The sequence below is a fragment of the Lepidochelys olivacea genome (assembly GCF_965140295.1).
Source record: "Lepidochelys olivacea isolate rLepOli2 genome assembly, chromosome: 2".
NCBI classification, from domain to species: Eukaryota; Metazoa; Chordata; order Testudines; family Cheloniidae; genus Lepidochelys; species Lepidochelys olivacea.
Window position 1 is genome coordinate 174,445,808 of NC_140412.1, and position 19,820 is coordinate 174,465,627.

The following is a 19,820-nucleotide window of genomic DNA, read 5'->3' on the forward strand; positions in this document are numbered from 1 at the left end:
TTGGACAGCTGCATAAAACTCAAAAATTGCTCAAAAATATAAACCCCAAAAGATTAAGTTCATGAACTCAAAAACCCTCAAAAGTCCTATTTATATTTGACCTGAAGTAACCACCACCATTCAACCAATAGCAAAAGGAAACTGTGTATTTCAAGTTGGAGTACTGATGGTAGCCCTCAGCATCTGAGACATCTTAAAAAAATACTCTCTTTTATTTCAGACTTGCAATATCAACTACTAAAAGTGCCCCTTTTCTGTGAGATCTAATTCTACAGAAGATAATATTTTGTAATTCAGATTTCTCTTTCATTACTTGCCAAATTTCATAAATCCCATCTTGTAGCAATTCAGTTTTCAACAAGTCTTTACTGCACTGGTATATGTAGTTCCATTTCCAAACTAGTCTGCTATCCAGTTTTAGCTAATTCACTAAAATAGAGCACCATTAGTATACTCTCTCACTCTCTCTAGTACAATCACACTTATTTCAACTAAAGTGTGGTAAAATTCTTGCTTTGCATCCCACTTTACTCCTGATGCCAGGCTAAATTTTCTCATTACAAAATCAAGTTGATAAATCTTACAGAAGCGAAGGGAACATAGGAATAAGTGTTCCTGCATGGGCCAAATATTTCCTTAGTCATTACTCAGGTAAAATTCCACTGGGTTAAGTAACAGTTTTCACTGAAGGACCAAAGCTTTTGGTCAAATGTGTTTGTTAACATTAAGTTGCAGATAAGCATCAAATATGGCACATGCTCGCTTGCTCTCACTCACCCACCGACCCTATCTCTGTCCTTGAGAAGTAAAGAGGAAAAAGGAAGTAAGGATAGGGGGAGAAAGAAAATCATATGTTATGTACCAGTGGCTAAAATAAATGGTAGCTGCAGAATTCTTTTTTACCATAAGAGCTTGTAGTCATCCTTGAGTTTGTTTCCACACATAGCTACTATTTGGTACATTATGAATAGCTAGCTAGTGTCGTTCCCAACAATTTTTCTCAACAAACACAGCAGGAAGGGAGACTGGAAGGTATTTTATACAGGATCTCACTGTTATTCAAATTCCCTTTATGGTCAGGTAGAGGTTTAGAAGTCCAGGACTGTGGAAGTGTTGATATTTTCTAAACTGAGTAATCTATGCCAGAACTAGCAGCTATCAGTCCATAGCAGTGCCGGGGTGGGGGTAAAGGGGGAATGCTTTTGCAAGTGCCCAATGTCTCATACAATAGTATCTGCAGCAGTGTTTGATTTGTCACCTGTACTGGTGGAGCATGATAAATTGCTTGCTTGCTAAATTCAAGACTACTGACAAGAAATTTGGCCTTGGGATATATCCAAAAAGCTTTAGAAGGCCTTTATATGCTGTTTGTCAATCAAATCTGCACCAGCAAATCACGGTGTTGAATACCAACAAAGAAACGAATCCTCTCTACAAGCAAGGCGTGTAGCATCCCACCATCCACTAACTAGGAGTCAACAGAACTGAGATTGCTACCGTACATATTAATCCCTGCCGACTGGGGCCAATCCGATAATCTTCTGGAAAAAGCTCCCTTTAATGTCAGTGGGAGTTTTGCCTGAACAAAAATGTCAGGACTATATCCACAGGTAGCATTGGAGATATTTATTACTCTTATTTTGTCATCTGCTAACCATCATTACGGGTGATATGGGGATTTCACACCCCTATGTTATAAGCATGTTCAGCTGTGAATATACTGAAACTACAGCTGAGTAGGAGTCCCATGTTGTTCCCACAAACTGCCATATGCAATTGAAATAGCACAAATAAGTTTAGAATGTGAAATCCTGGAACTTGTGAAGGGCCCATCACAGTGAATCCACTGAAATTTCAGTACCAGAAGAGGGAATATGTGGTGGGTGTGCATGGAGACTCCAAAGCAACCTGCAGAGCTAAGGTGTGTAGTGCCCTAATCTGTGGTAGCTCAGAGGGTCACAGCCAGTTGGTCAGCAAGCTGCATGTAACCAGTAACCCACACATACACATCTGGAATAACAGCAATCCACAAACTACTCCTGTACATACTCAGGAGCAAAAGGTCACTCAGCAGAAGTGTAGCTTGGTGAGGAGGATTATATTCCTAGATTCCATGTGCTGGGGTCAAAGCCTGTCTGTTCAGCCTTATTACATGCCATTCAGTCAAGCTGCAGTAGACTTCCACCCTGTTGTCAGTAAACCACAGAGAGAGAAACTGCAGAACAGGAAGTTTATAGGAACTGGACTCTAGGCATTACAGTGCAAAATTGAGTTATAAATACTATTAACCCAAAATAACCTAGTACCCCACAGCAGTCCAACAGGTTCGTGTCACTTGACTCACATTTTCATGTTTTCCTGTGTAAGTAATGACTTCCAGTCTGTATGTTACACCAGGGAGACTACTGGTGCTACATCATGTGTGTCAAAGCAACAGTTCATACTACCATTTATATGAAGAGAGGGTCACAACCAAGTTCCATAATTCCTGGTTTAGCCCTCATTTCAGTCTGGCTATCAAAATTAGATTGGCTTAAAAAACTTCCAGGTTTACACCAAAAGCATTTTTTCCTGCAAAGTTTGAAGAAAATATCAAACTTTTAACAAGATGTGACTTTATTAGTAATTACCCTTATTTGAAGTTTAGTTGTGTCTAAACTTCATGCCCCAGTCTAACTCAGAGATGCCTGTTACTAGCTATTCAATCTTTCCACATAATTAAATGTCTTTGAAAGTTGTATGTCGGCCATATTTGAAGAAAGGCTGTAATTAAGAAAGATTAGCAGCCATTACTAATGAAAGTGTTTAAGAACCAGCTTACTTCTTCATGGAGTACTGTGGATGGACTCTGTGGGAAGGGTATGTAAATTATTATAGTCAGAAGCAGAGGAGGAATTGTGACTTATTAAACTCCAATAAATTCCCTGCTTTGCTCTTGAGGTGGTTCAGCAATACACTGCCCTTTATTATGGGCTGTATCCTTGGGATGCAATCTAATCCTTGAATATAAAGGACTGGGGTTCTAGACCTGGTTTATCAAGTTAATCTACTAACCATGTTGCATGGGTTTTTTTTTGTAACAATGATTTGGTTGCATAACACAGCCTCTTCTTTTCTGCAATTGGTCAGAGCCTTTGAATTATTAGCTATTCTATATATGAATCCAACCAGAAGCAAGCTCTATAGTGAAGGTTAGAACATGGGTTCCATTGTAAGTCATATGCACTCCTCTTGTGACTTTACACCAAAAAAAGGGATTTCAACATTTTAAATCGAAGGCAGTCAGTCAAACCACATATGAATGCTTACAAGTAAACAACATTTTAAAAAAAAGTTTACTCAAGGTTTGCTAAATTTTACACGTCCAGACAAACCCTCAGTTTGACTGCAAAATTCCAAACTTTACATACATTAAAATATTATTAAAATATAGGGCCTAACCAATTTTTAAGACGCATTTACAAGTATTTGCTTCAGAGTGGTAGCCGTGTCAGTCTGTATCAGCAAAAACAAAGAGGAGTCCTTGTGGCACCTTAGAGACTAACAAATTTATTTGGGCATAAGCTTTCATGGGCTAAAACCCACTTCATAGGATGCATGGAATAAAAAATACAGTAAACAGCACATATATTATAGCACATGAAAAGATGGGAGTTGCCTTACCAAGTGAGAGGTCAGTGCTAATGAGGCCAACTCAATTAAGGTGGAAGTGGCCTATTCTCAACAGCTGATTACTTTTGTAGTGCTAACGAGGCTCATGCAACCAAGGTGGATGTCGCTCATTTCCAACAGTTGACAAGAAGGTGTGAGTATTAGCAGAGGGAAAATTACTTTTTGTAGTGACCCATCCACTCCCAGTCTTTATACAGGCCTAATTTGATCGTGTCCATGTTTGCAAATTAATTCCAGTTCTTCGGTTTCTCATTGAAATCTGGTTTTGAAGGTTTTTTTTGTTGAAGAGTTGCCACTTTTAAGTCTGTTATTGAGTGTCCAGGGAGACTGAAGTCCTCTCCTACTGGTTTTTGAATGTTACAATTCTTGATGTCTGATTTGTGTCCATTTATTCTTTTGCGTACAGACTGTCCGGTTTGGCCAATGTACATGGCAGAGGGGCATTGCTGGCACATGATGGCCACATAGATCACATTGGTATATGTGCAGGTGAACAAGCCCCTGATGGTGTGGCTGATGTGGTTAGGTCCTATGATGGTGTCCCTTGAATAGATATGCGGACAGAGTTGGCAATGGGGTTTGTTGCAGAGATTGGTTCCTGGGTTAGTGTTTTTGTTGTGTGGTATGTAGTTGCTGGTGAGTATTTGCTTCAGGTTGGGCGGCTGTCTATAAGCGAGGACTAATTGGTCTCATTAGCACTGACCCCCCACTTCGTAAGGCAACTCCCATCTTTTTATGTGCTATAATATATATACTGCTTACTGTATTTTTCACTCCATGCATCTGATGAAGTGGGTTTTAGCCCAGGAAAGCTTATGCCCGAATAAATTTGTTAGTGTCTAAGGTGCCACAAGGACTCCTCATTGTTTTTACAAGTATTTGCCTAATCTATTCATATAAACACCAGTCCATTTTAAAATCCACATGGCGGATGCACATGTGTGAAAGGCTGGGGAAAAAAAAAGATAAATGGGAATTCTGTGGATCAGTCTAGGAAAGCATGAAGGTGCTTGTGAGAGATGCAGACAAACTGATAACCTTCACACAGCAAGGAAGCTAGGGTGTGACAATAAAAGAGGTTACTGGGAGTGACTTAAATTGTGGAAGGTCTTAAAGGTTAAGACAAGAAGCTTGCGTTTAAAGGGGAAAATAGTGAAGGAACTCAAAACCATGGTGACATGGTCATAGAAATGAGTCAGAAAGATTTTAGCAGCAGCATTTTGAATGAACCTGAGAAGGATGAGATGGAAGGATGGACAGACAGGAGGAGACCATATTACAGAAAAGGACCTGGATAAAGTTTTTTTTGTGATTCAGACAGAAAGAAGAGTCTTGATCTTGGAAACTGCATAAAATAAAAAATGGCAAAATTTGTATATAGACTGAATGTATGGCTAGACAGAGATAGGGTTACCAGGTGTCTGGTTTTTGAAAAAGGGTGGCTCTGGTGGGCACCACTAACCGGGTTATTAGAAGTCTGGTTGGCAGTGCAGTGGGGGCCTGGGGTTAACCCTGCCTGCCGTGGCTCCGCATGGTTCCCGTAAGTGGCTGCCAAGTCCCTGTGGCCCCTCAGTGCATGGGCGACCAGGAAGGCTCCACACACTGCCCACACCCTAGATAAGCAGTTCCCATTGGTCAGGAACTGTGACCAGTGTGAGCAGCACCTGCAGACACAAGGGCAGCACTTGGAACCTCACTGGCCTGGCGGCCGCTTCCTGGGAACCCTGGTAAGCGCTGCCCTGGATCCCGCATCCTCTGTCCCAGCCTGGAGTCCCCTCCCACACCCAAACTCCCTCCCAGAGCCCGCAACCCCCCCCACCCCAACCCCCTGCCCTAACCTTGAGCTCTCTACTGTACCGCAAACCCCTCCTCCCTGGCCCCACCCCAGCCAGAGCCCCCACACTCCGAACCCCTTGGCTCCAGCCTGGAGCCCGCTCCTGCACCTCAAACTCCTCATCCCCAGCCCCACCCACAGCCCATACCTCCAGCTGGAGTCCTCACCCTCACCGCACCCCAACCCCCAGTGTCAGCCTAGAGCCCTCTCCTTCCCCCCTGAACTTCTAATTTTTGGCCCCACCCAGAGCCTGCACTCCCCAGACCAGATCCCATGCCCCCCAGCACCCCAAACCCCTGACCCAGCCCAGAGCCCTCTCCTGACCCCAAACCCCTCATCCCCAGCCTCACCCCCATCCCTCACCCCTGACCCAGCCTGGTGAAAGTGAGTGAGGGTGTGGGAGAGTAAGCAATGGGGGGAGGAGGGATGGAGCAAGCGGGGGCCAGGGTGTTCGGTTTTTTGCGATTAGCAAGTTGGCAACCCCAGACAGAGCAAAATAACACTCATTTTATGAGTGTCTGGGTGGATGGAGGTGATAAAAGGAAGGAAGATGTGAAGTTTTGTTTTGGTCTTCATAGGGAGACAGAAATACCAGCGTGACAGAGTGTCAATCAGAGCAAAGTTTATTACGATCTATGAGTGAAGAATGCCCTGCTCTATTAAAAGAAGTTAATGAACAGGATGATGTGCCTTGGCTAACATAGCTCTTTAATACATGGTAGTAAAGCCTGCTATTATGAGTCTCCCATCTCAGGAACACTTACATTAAGAGTGTGAAATGTTAAATAGCTCTGCCAGGTGTGAGCCATTAGGTTTCTCTGATTTGGTGCACTTTGGTACATCCATTTGATACAAGGTGCAAATTAATGTGCTTTTGATTATGATATGCTGCTGTGGGCATTCTGGAAAAGGCTGCTTTATTTTTAGATTACTATATCTCTTGAACCGTTAGAGCTCTCATGCTGAAATTCACTTTGTGACTAGTATTAGAGGAACACTGAAACACAACTATCATGTGTTACCCCTGCACATAAGGCCTCTAGAACAAGAAGTGTTAACGTGCTCTAATTTTTCTGAGGGCTATAGCTGAATCATGAAAAATTCACACCTTATCTGGAGTTCTTAAAAATAGCAAAGGGTTATTCAGTATAGGAAAACCAACCCATTCTTCTATTGCAAAGAGTGAAGACACTGATAAAACAGATCACTATTCCGGTAACATACTGTATTCTTACCTTTGTAAAATATTCAGCATCTTCTCTTACCAAGTACCAATACACACTTGGGATACCACAATACAAGCTCATGGCAGATGGAAGAAAATCTTTGAGGCCTTTCACAGGTTAAACTCAACTATGTAAGATGTAATGGGATGTTTATATATGTAAAAAAGTCACAGTAGAACCAGCCATGAAACTCTAGTTTCAGCTCAGAATTTCCTACACATACTTGGTGCAGGGGTGCTAGAACAATTTGCATAGCAGGGGTGCTGAGAGCCATTGAATCAAACTGTAAACCTTGTAGATAATGGCAACCACTTCAAGCCGGGGGTGCCGCAGCACCCCTAGTTCTAACACCTATGACTTGGTGTGCAGCTTTCCTACTCCACCATCACTGTGAAGTGGGTAGTGGCACGGCCTCAAAGGCTCTGTGGAGATAGCAAAAAACAAAAACAAGGGACTCTGTTGGGCCATACAAATGAGCGCATATGTCAAAGGGTGAGAGCAGAAAGTAGAGGAGCTGCTCCCCAGATCCAGCAGCCCATGCCAGCTTACTAGGAACCTGGTTCAAAAACAACCTGGGAGGATGGCTTTACAATGAGCTGTATAGTTTTTGCATGTGAATGCTGACAGAACTGGCTTGGTCTTCTGAGAGGAAATACTCCCATGGATGCTGCTGTTAACAATTGTCCCCCAGCCCCTATCTTCACCACATCTACCTGAACATCTCAGGTCCACAAACACAGGGGATTTCCCTAGATTTCAGAGGGAGGAATGTTGATGCCTTTTGAACAAGTTTCATTTATTTAGCCTTCCTCTAATGCCTTCACCATTTACTTACTGATGAAATGGCCCTCCTCATTTTGTTCACTATTATTGTAGTTCACGGCTTAATTCCTTCTAGGACTTCTGGGTGTTCAGCTTCTTCTGGCTCGGTTACAACCTGCCTGCTGTTTTTCTAGGTCAGCTCATAGATTATTTGATTTGAAGTGACCCTTCCATTGGTTTAACCAGTATGGGCTTATCCTTATGAAAAATGTAACACTGTAAAAATTGCTCTAGTTTGATTCAGTGATCTGTATAAATTCAAGAAAGAGGGTTGATCTACAGCCAGTGTTTAAAGATGCTTAAAACTAAGTAATAGTTTAATCCCTTTCTCTTACAATGGCAGTCACTAAATGTGTTTGTTTTCTATGACCTCTCTCTTTTTAGGAGACACTGTTTAGTTATTCATGCTACCTCTTTCATACCTGTAGTATCTTGCATCTCTCCCTGTAGTGATTTTTTTAACTGTCTTCACTATATTGGCCACTGAACTCAATGGAGCTACTGAAATTTACACTCGCTGCAATTACTGTATCTATTTAGGGCACAGTCCCATAATTCTTATGAAGCAAAACTCCCAGAGATTTCAGGAGGAATTCCCCCTATATGTGGAGGACAAGATAGGACCCAGAGTGTTATTTTAATACCCATGACAGAGGTGGATGAGTCCTGCCGGAGGAGGAGGGAGGAGGTTAAAACTTTGCTTATACAGTCAGGCACCCTTTCTGGAATTGTAAAGGGAAACTACTGACTGAGCTCTAGTTGCCTTTAATATATCTGCCATAATAGCCTAAACGGACAGCAGACATTCCTTGAGGGGAATGTAACAAACTTAGGGCCCAATCCTACAGCTCTTCTGTGTACACAACCCTCCTTAATTTTGAGACTAATGTCCCATATAGAGGAGCTACAGGTCTAGGCTTCCAATTTTTGGCCTAAACCAGATTCCCTAAATGTTGCAAGGATTAGCAAAAGGCAGTTCAGATGGTTGTACTCTTAAATTATACCACCATGCACCCATAATGCTTTTTTTAAGTAGGTGTTACACTTGTCCTAGGAACTTCTAGAACAGTCTTTTCCAGGAATTGAAATTAGAGGGGGTGTTCAAATTTACAGTGGGCAGGTGGAAAACGACTAAATTGACAACACTGAATGTAACTAGTTGGCTTCTGGGGGTTGGATGGGGGAGTTGCTGGGGAGGGATGTAGGAAAATCCTTGTGTCTGGTTGCTAAAAGCTTTGACTTAACTATTTTTGACACATGATAAACTACTCAGATCTGATATAAACCAGCTCTGGGGTTTTTCCTGTATCTCCCAGCATGAATAAGCACCACTCTAAACTCTATGGCACTGTGTTTCTGAGCTATTCCAATTCCTGGTGCTTTACTAAAATGGAATTCTAATCTGAGATGTGAATTGTTCATGTGTAGAGAACAAAAATGTTTGTATATCTTTTAATCAAAAACACATGCCCCTCAACGTATCTGTGTGATACTACCCTGCTTGAAAGCACAGAATTAGATCAAAAGGCATTGTTTAAGAAACCAGGCAGGAAAGGTATACAAAAAATGTCCTACATAAGGGCACCTCCTCAAACAAGGTTTATAGCCCTGATGAGGGATTTCTCAGCCCTGTCTGACAGCTGTTTGCCAAGGCTGAAAATCTGAAACCAGTGAGTATGTGCTTGGAACCATTCAGCCATGCCTCTACTGCTGCTACTAGTGCTACCATGGATATGCTACTATTTAATACTGTGCTCACTGAGTGAGAACTAGTGCCAACACGTGTACACAATAGGGGACTCACACTCCTAGCTCATAGTGTAGATGTTGCCAAAGTGTTTTGTCAAAATAAATCATACTGAGTTTTGCAGATGCTGTTTCTATGTCACAGTATACTGCTTCAGTCTACAGGCTCTTGGAGAATTCTTACTGGTGCCAAGTCCATTGCTAGGTATCAGAATTGGCTACCGGCTGGGTGCAATATAAAAACCCAGCTGGGGAGTTGATGGATTGCGGGATCTCAACCCAAAGAACAGTGGAGGCCTGGGACTGCCACTTGAAAGGAGTGCATTTGAGGGGGGACTGGAAAAGGCTCTCAGATGCAGTAGCCTGCTCAGGGAGTGTGACAATATGATGCTGCAATAAAACAAATTCTTATGTGTTTAGAGTTAAAGGACTGCATATGGATCATTTGCAAGTTATACAACAGTAAGTGGGTATAACTTGCATGCCTCGGAAGTAGATGTGGGTGTCATAGTATGAAAAAAATGAACAGAAAATGAGAGGGCCTGAATCTCAGTTACACTAAGATGGCTTGACATTGCTCTTGCAAACAGTCTATAGGCTATATACTACTGTGGATTCATATGCAGATGGAAGGACAGTATATGACCCTACACAGAATATAAGAACGGCCATACTGGGTCAGACCAAAGGTCCATCTAGCCCAGAATCCTGTCTTCCGACAGTGGCCAATGCCAGATACCTCAGGGAGAATGAGCAGAACAGGTCATCATGAAGTGATCAATCCCCTGTTGCACATTCCCAGCTTCTGGCAAACAGAGGATAGGGACACCATCCCTGCCTCTACGTAAGCACCCTAAGTGATTACCAAAATCTCTTATACAATATTATAATTAAGAATTTGTTTATATATTTATTTTATCTATCTATAAATAAAACCTTTCTTCCCAAGGGATGATATAGCTATAATATACAAATGTGCAGTGCACATGTGTTCTATGGTAGAGGAAGACAAACCAAAGACTGGTTAGCAAAACCGGTGTTGATGCTTTGCAGTGAAGGAGAAATTTTGGTTGAGGACCCGGGGCAAACCCCAGCTTCAAAAAGGGTCATTAAAGAAACAATTATCTCTTCATTATGACTGTGGAGTTTGCATTAATGCAAATAAAATTCATACATAATGGGTAGAGAATTCATCTGTGTATCTGTGGGGGGAAAAGTTTGCCATTTGTAATCACTAGTTGTTTCACTAACCATTTAAACAGCGAATTAACTAGATAGGATCTATTCTAAAAAATAACCTTCATCTAAACAACATCCTTACTAGGCAATGAATATTCTTATAGCCATAACTAAAGTGATTCCAAAGACCAACTAAGCAAAAAAAATAAAAGCATATGTATAGCTTTTTCTTCATCAAAAGCTATTATAGAGAGAGTGTGGCAAACAGCAAGCTTAGCACGAAGTAATTAAAATTCCAGTAAAAAACAAGGACTAGAAATTGTTTTTCATCATCCTTCACTGTACCTTGAAGACTATTTTTTTCACTGTGAACCACCACTGCAGAATCTTCTAGCATAGATTTGTACATTCTAGTACATTCCTATTAAATGTTAGAAAAATGCCATTTGGCCCCAAACAGGAATCTTTAATCAGCCCCTCCTGCTCATTCAACACACCTTTCAACTCTTCTCTCAAAATAAGCCAACGCTGGTCTCCTGAGGTTTTAAAATAAAAATATTAATACACTCTGCTTTATTCTCTCACTACTAACTCTGTATGTTTGTTACTTGGTTTCAAGTACGGATGCTTCCGTGACTGGGTGCCTGGATGGCCACACTGAAAATGCAACACTCAGGGCAGATTGCAAGACATAGGGCAGACAATCCCCAATAACTAGTGGTTTACTCTATCATTAGATTCACCAAGCCAGTAATAAAAGTGCTTCTGCAGTACCACACTGGTTAACCAGAAGCCAACAGTCCCCTCTAGGTACTCCAGCCCTTGGCTTCTATCCAGACAACCAAGTCTAATATAATGAGGGTTTATTGAAAACTCATTTCACCATATGTGAGGTTCTTCCTTATCCCAAAGGACCAGAAATATCCTCAGGTCAATATGAATCTCAGATCTTACCCCAATATCATGCTGCCAGCCAATCATTAATAAGTTAACTAAAGATTTAATAATAAAAGAAGAGAGTTGTAAATGGTTAAGGAAACTTGTGCATAAAAGTGATTGCAAAGTCCTTACATGGAATAAACCGCTGGTTTGCAAAAGTCTCTCTAAATCACCCAAACAGATTGGGGGTCAGTCCGTCCTTGTTCAAAGCTTCCTTGTTAGAAATCCAGTCCAGAGAAATGAAGACAAAATGCAGATGTTTTGGGTATCTTTTGCATCTTCTGCCATGTGCATGGAATTTTACTATCCCAAAGAAAACCCACAGCCTCTGCTTGTGGAAAGTTACAGGTCCAAGATGTAGCCCAAAGTCACATGAGCACATCACATGTCCTTACATGGTTTGCTGAGTCACAGGGGGTGGTCACCGGTCCCTCCATCTTTGAGGCATCCTCATGAAGAGCTATCTAGATGGGATGAGTTTCTTCAATGGCCCATTCTGAGAGCGGAGTGTCCTTGATGGGCCATCAACACAGCTGTTTAGCGTTGATGTAAATTCTGTCTGGGGGCTGTCACCCAGGAATACACCACATATGTAAGATACAAGTACATAAACAATATTCATAACTTCAGATACAAGGATGATACATGGATTTAACCAGGATAATCATACTTAGCAAATCATAACTTTTCCATCGACACCTTACATGATGCCCAATTTCCATAAATCGTATACAAAGTGTAACAGTGGTAACAGTGATATAAACAAACAGTCACTTTTCTTATATATAGCATCACAGCTTCTGCACAAGTTCCTTATTACCTATAGGCCTGACTGTATACTTAGCAAAAGTCCCATCAAATATAATGAAAGCCTCATTTAATTTTTTTTTTGAAGAAATGCAATCTGTTTGCTGTAATTATAAGGTCCATTTGGTCCCCCTTGAAGTGTCCTTTTTTTCAATGGATGTTGGACTGGCTGCACTAGAAATCAGAAGGAGCCATTTTAGGCCAGATGGACTTTCCTAACATTTCAAGCCCCCTTTTCACTTACTTCAGTGGGCATTGGGTCAGGTCCAGGAAGAATAAGACCAACTCCCTTAAACTTTCTTTGTAATTTAGCTTTGTCAGTCATAATAGTATTTTATATTGCTTAATGCTACAGTAGCTTAATGACACCTTAATGTCCCCCTCCCCGCCACAAAATTTTAAATGTTTAGTTTGAGGCATTTAGATTTCATTTAGGCCGCAGTGTGTGGACACAAACCTTTTATCTAAGTTTAATTAGCTAAACTACCTCAAAATAATTGTGAAACATGTTTGTGGTCACTTGTAAAATATTATTTTGTCGGACCTCTGACAGCTTCGCTTGTCAAAGTTTGAACTGAAAGATCCTAAATTAAGAATCGAATTTTAATTATGGTAGTTACACATGTTAGTAGAACTATTTTCAGGAGATTATATTATGGCATTAATGACTCTTACATGTTGTATAGGGAAAAGAGGCTTGTGGTAAAGCAACATAAGGCAAGATTTCAGACTGAAAAATTTACACTGGATCGTACAAATGGATGTAAACTTCAACTGGATCACCACATCTGTAACTAACTCAGGCCAGACTCTGCTATCCTCACTCACACTGGTATTTAGCAAGTACCTCCTTTCAAATCAGTCATATTATTGCAGAGGAAGGAACTATTCAACATAAATAAGTGGGGAAGAATCTGGCCCGAAGAGAGTTCCGACTATTAATTATCCTGAAAAATACAGTTAATATTCCATAAAATATGAAGAAACAAGAAAATGGTTTATACCAACAAGAAAAATCCCAAATATTTCTTTAAAAGGAAACTAATATTTTGTATGAAAAATATTATATGTACTGCACTTACTACAGAACTATAGGTTCCATTTAAAGTATTGGGAACTAGATGATTAAGGGGCAGGATTTTATAAACTGGCCTGCTTTTTTGCAACAAAAATTGTGCATGTGCAAAGCTACATCCTCAGTTATTATCTTGCACATTTATGTTATTTACATATGTGATCAATTAACTTAGAAATTTAAGTGACATGTGCACACAAATAAAATGCATAATTTTGCAAAGCTATCAGTGCAAAAAAAATCAACACAGTTTAGACTCAGGCATTAAGGCTAAAAAGGACCATCATGATCATATAGTCTCACCTCATGCACATTGCAGACCATGGAGCCTCACCCATCCATTTCTTTAGTGGTATGGCTAGAGCAGTGCTCCCTTGTGGTCCTTCCAGGTGTTCTAACACAGCAATAGGTCTCCCAGTAGGGAGGGTAGGGGAAGAAGTCTCATCTCCCCTGTCCACTGAGGTGGGCTTGAACTCATCAGTTAACTGCCTTTTCAGTCTTATCCTCTTCTGGGGGTGGGAGGGTTCAACCCTAAAATGTTCTACAAAAAAGCAAACTTAGTTCAATACAGGGCCATCCCCCAGTCTTCCAGTAAGGCATTCCTCCCCTTTCTTTTGGGCTTGATTCCCAGTCTGATCTGTACATTGCTCATTCCTCCCCAGTGGCTGCTCCAGCTAGCAGGAGTGTTTCTCTGTTACTCAGCAAGTAAAGCTTTCTTCAGGCGGAGTTCCATCCTCCTTCCTGGCCAGTCAGCCCTGAACTAATTGAAAAGTTCTCTCCTTTTATTCCCCCTACACACTTGGAATGGGCTGCAGGTGCATGGGGCAGGAGCTAGCTGGGCCCATAGACTCTCCTTAACCCCTTCTCTGTTGGTGTGGAACCCCTCTGCCTCATCACACACACAGGCCAACTAAGAATCCTAAGGCACCAGAGTGTTTACAATGCTCATTGATGAAAAAAAGTGTACCAAAATTTATCATTTGAATTATTACTACTCATTTTATGTATTACAGTAGCACCTATAGACACCAACCGATATCAGGCACATTATGCGAGGTGAGTAAAATACGCTCCTAGTAAGAGACAGAATGCCTACAGTCTAAGAAGAGAAGGCAGATAAAAAGTGATATTATCTCCATTTTACAGAAGTGGAAGTGAGGCAACGGGAGATTAAATAACTTGCCTGGGTCATACAGGAAATGGCTGAGCCCAGAACTAAACCCAGGATTATGAGTTCCAGTCCAGTGATCATCCTTCCATTAAATCAGGAAACTCAAGCTTTTGAGGATCATCCATCTAGATCAGTCCAGCTGATGGGTCATGACCTTCATGGAGGCCATGAAAAGCCATGGGGAGAAGGAGTTTCCAGGCATTGGAAATTTTATTACAATTTAAACCAAGAAAGTCTTGCTCCCTCATTCCCTACACATCCTTGCCCTTCAAGATCAAGTATTCTCCATCAACCACTTGAAACACACACACACCCCTTATGTAAGAGTATAACTGCTTTCATTAATACTTTTTTTTTCTTTTGTAGTAAATATAAAGGAGTTGTGAAAATGTTAAGCTTTGAATAAGCGGTTAGCAACACGAAAAAGCTGATAAACACTGATCTAGAACTGAAACAGCTGCCTTTGCTTGGTTTGGCTCTTTACACACACACACACACACCATAAAGAAGAGACACTAAGTTGAGAAAATTCATACTGAGGCCAAACCTAAGAGGGAAATTTTTCAGGCTCTTCTGTCACTGAGCTTATGGTACTTACAAACAATTGACAACAAGTAAACAGACAGTGGAAATAACAGGATTTATGAATAACAGAACACCTTGACTCCTTCACTCTAGCATTTCAGAAGCTCCCCATACTAAATAAATGTTTTGTTTGTTTTATTTAATTTCATTTTCATACTTTATTTTAATAAAATCAGCCTCTTCAGGACACCTGACTGGCCCCTTGTCATAAATATAAAGGGAAGGGTAACCACCTTTCTGTATACAGTGCTATAAAATCCCTTTTGGCCAGAGGCAAAATCCTTTCACCTGTAAAGGGTTAAGAAGCTAAGATAACCTCGCTGGCACCTGACCCAAAATGGCCAATGAGGGAACAAGATTCTTTCAAATCTGGAGCGGGGATGGGGAACAAAGGGTTTGTTCTATCTGTGTGATGCTTTCGCTGGGAACAGATCAGGAATGCAGCCTTGCAACTCCTGTTAAGTTAGTAAGTAATCTAGCTAGAAAATGCGTTAGATTTTCTTTTGTTTAATGGCTTGTAAAATAAGCTGTGCTGGAGTGAATGTATATTCCTGTTTTTGTGTCTCTTTGTAACTTAAGGTTTTGCCTAGAGGGATTGTCTATGTTTTGAATCTGATTACCCTGTAAGGTATTGACCATCCTGATTTTACAGAGGTGATTCTTTTACCTTTTATTTAATTAAAGTTCTTCTTTTAATAACCTGATTGATTTTTCATTGTTCTTAAGAGCCAAGGGTTTGGGTCTGTAATCAAGCCTTCCCCAGGAAAAGGAGTGTAGGGCGTTGGGGAGATATTTTGGGGGAAGATGTCTCCAAGTGGTTTCTTTCCCTGTTCTTTGTTTAAAAACGCTTGGTGGTGGCAGCATACTGTTCAAGGACAAGGCAAAGTTTGTACCTTGGGGAAGTTTTTAACCTAAGCTGGTAAGAATAAGCTTAGGGGGTCTTTCATGCAGGTCCACACATCTGTACCCTAGAGTTCAGAGTGGGGAAGGAACCTTGACACCCCTCCACTCCAGACTAACAACAACTACTCAGGGAAATACTTTAGACATGGGAGTCATTCGGAATGCATGGGTCTACTGAATGAAACAAAGCATCATTGAAAAGCATGAAAGCAGTGATTATCTAATAGACAAGTCACACTGAAAAAAGATGCAGAGGTCAAAGCATGCCAAGAGCATTATACAAGGCCACTGCTTGCTTTAAAAAAAGATAGAATCTAACAGCAAAGCTATCCAGTGGTAGTCTATGATTCTGATGGCATGTCTATGCTGCCCCTCAATTTGAACTACAGGGGTGTGAATAGCAGTGTGCACCAAACTTCTGCACTTTACCTCCCCTGTTTTCATGCTGCAGGAGAAAAGGAAAGAGGCCAATTCTCGCTATCCTCAGTACCATGAATCCCTAAAGATATAATTGTGATGCTGTAGACTAGGTGCCAACTCTTGCCAGGAAAGCAGGCATTAGCTAAGAACTGACAACCTCATAGCGGGAAACCAGACCAGTTCACCTGTATGTTAGTTTTTCTCAAAATACATAGTAGTCTAATAAGAATACATTTAGTGTTTAGACTCTATAAAATGCTCACAAATTGCTGCATCCATTAATCTCACTTGCAATGTCTGTAGTCCATGCTATTAAAAATGTGTAAGTTTTGCTTTATAGATATGAAATGTTTGCTCTGAACTTGTGAACCCAGCCACAGGAGGACTGTCAAAATTTAAGTGGGCCATTAAAAGACAAAAGCTTTGTTATAATTTCTCCATCTACCCATGGAGAAGTGTGTGGAGAAGGCCTTGTCTTATTGCTCTGAATGCTGGAAGAGGAAAATAAAATAGTCAACATGAAGATTTTTGATCTCTTCTCTGTTTGAACTCTCAGAGGACCAGAGAAACAAAACTGAAGCCAGAGATCCCCAAGAATTACCTCCTGGGTCTGCCCTGAAAGACACTTTGAATTGACAGATAATTGCAATTCTATCGTTCTTAGGATCTAGATGGTAACTCATTTGTTTGCATACGATTACTTGCTTTGACATTTAAATATTCATTTTTTTCCTAGTTAATAAACTATTATATAGTTTATTACAGGATTGGCTACAGGCATGGTCTTTGGTGTAAGATCTAGGCCCTACCAACTGATCTGGAATAAGTGACTGGTCACTTGGGACTGGTAGCAGCCTGAATATTGTATGATTTTTTGGTGTTCGTGACCATTTATCACTAAGTCCAGTTTGTCTAGGTCACAGGGTAGATTGGAGAGTCTATGGGAACTGTCTGTGACTCCTGTAACAGTGAGCCAGGAGTTCTCATTTGTTACTGGTTTGGTGAAATCTAATAATAGAACACACCACCAAATTGAGGTATCTGTCCAGTTTTTGACAGTGTGTGCTGAGGTAGGCCCTCACAGTTGTGAGCCACTCCAGAGAGTGTGACAGTATCCAACTATTTCTTGCTTAAAAATATAGCCAAGTGGCCTCTCTAAACCATTTCCTATATCTAAAAAGGTGAAACAAGGTGACAACATGCTGTCACAAATCCTCTTTGGCCTGGTCTTCGCAGCTGTTCTGTATTATGCAACTGACAACTTTCAAAAGGTCCTCTCTATAAGGTACAGAACTGTCTGCCTTCAGTCTCTGAATGCTTACTGCAAAGAAAAGTCCTGGAGGCACTCATATGTGAAGACCATTTTGACAGGTTTTCAGAAGCAGCTAAACCATTTGGACTCACCATCAGCTTGAAAAAAAATTAAGTCCTCTTCCAACCAGCTCTGACAACCACTACCACTGAGCCAACACTGATGGTACAGAAGTAAAGAGCTTCAATCACTTTACATACCTTGGTATCACTATGTCAAGTGATGGCTCCCTGGATCAAGAACTATTAAACAGAATATGAAAGGGAAGTCAGAGTTTCAGAGGACTTCACCATAGGATACTCAACCAGCACACATCGAACTGTCAACAGAACTCGTGACATACAGTGCTGCAGTGATAGCATCCCTTTTATTCAGGTGTGAAATGTAGACAGTTTACTCTAGACATATCAAGCAATTCAAAAATTTTCATATGTGCTGTCTTTGCTCTGTTCTGAAGGTCCACTGGCAAAATGTCACACATTAACATACCTGAAAGAGCAAAAACAACCAGCAATGAGGCACTGATCAATAAAGCTCAGCTGAGATGGACAGTTCATGTTATCAGAACTGGTGATGACAGACTCCCAAAAAGCATCCTCAGAACTAGTGATGACAGACTCCCAAAAAGCATCCTCAATGGTGAGCTGAAACTCAAACTGCAGGAAGGGCTGTTAATACAACTACTTTAAAGACACCCTTAAAGACACCCAAAAGTTCACCTCATGCAGTAGAAATATTGATAACTTAGAAGACATGGCTAAGAATAGACCTAAATGGAGAACAGCTATCGATATATGAAGACAGATATGAAAAACTGATTGGAAAAAAGGGCCAAGCACTAGGCCCAATCCTCAGGGACAGCCTACATGTTCCTATGTGACATCTGTTTGTGACCTTGCTACTCATGGTTTAGACTATATATCCACAAGAACACATACAAGATGTTGTCATGTCATCATCAGATACAATGGACATTTATATCCATATCTATGTATAATATAGCCTGATCAATTATTGTCGTTATACAATTATTGGAGTACAATATGCACTAGTTACAAATAACAGGTTCATTACTCAGATGGCTACATAGAGTTAGTTGAGATGATGAAATTGATGAAGCACACAAACTTTGAGCTTTAGTTAATACAAGCAAATATAATTGAAATCATAGGAAAAAATCAATATATATACACAAGTATAAGAATAAGGTAAGTACAGTAAAGTAGTTTCCTGTATTCTGCACACTTGATAGACAGCTTTAGATCTATCAATACCTCTGAAGGCTCAGCATAGGCAGAGGAGGACGGGGAGATCCATGTAAGGCTGTTCAACGGAGTTGCGAAAATAAATTTTATTTAGGATGAGCTCCCTGTAGGGATACATTAAAAACAACTAAATATCAGGGCCCTAAAATTGAGACATCCCTCAAAATGCATTACCAGGAAAATTTCCAGTGAAGTTTGTGTTATGATTCACCAATAAAACTGGACTTTGGATGAAAAAAAAACACATTTAAAGATAAGAAACATTGACATGAAAGAATCATCGTATTTTCCATAATTCCCCCTTCTCTTTCTAACAGATTAAGGGTAGACAGAATAACACACTTAAAACATTGAAATATAAAATGAAGAATTGTTAAATGATAAGATCAAAATCTTGTGATAAGTACTAATCATTAAAAATATAGTTATGTTTAGAGAATGAGTACAGAAGAGGTAACACTTAGGCCAAGTCCTGGTGGGCATAAGTGGGGTTTTGCCATACGATTCTTTTTACATAGAATTGTTGATCTGCTTAAAATGTTATTGCTGACCAAACAAAGGCAACTTGTTGTGCTGGAAGATATAAGAGACACAAACATGTTATAAATAAAAAAAAAAACTCTCTCTAGGAAGACCCAAGGCAGCGTGACAAAAACAGCATCAGCCAGAAACTGCAAAACCAACAAGAAAAATACAAGAGTTGGATAAATGAAGCTTGCACATGCATAATGTACAGGTTACCTAAAATCCAAAAGGGTTGATGCAATTTGGATAAAGCCATTTGGATAAAGATGAAGTAATCTGTAATGTAGAAATGTGTAAGAGACCTAAGTGAACAGGGACTGAAACTGGAGAAACACGATA

At 40.6% G+C, this 19,820-nt stretch overlaps 1 protein-coding gene across 1 annotated transcript in view; it reads right to left on the reverse strand.

The window, feature by feature from the left end:
- The window catches only part of CNTNAP2 (contactin associated protein 2), a 1,667,645-nt gene that overhangs the window by 1,565,908 nt on the left and 81,917 nt on the right, over positions 1–19,820 (reverse strand). The gene's annotated exons all lie outside the window — the stretch shown is intronic.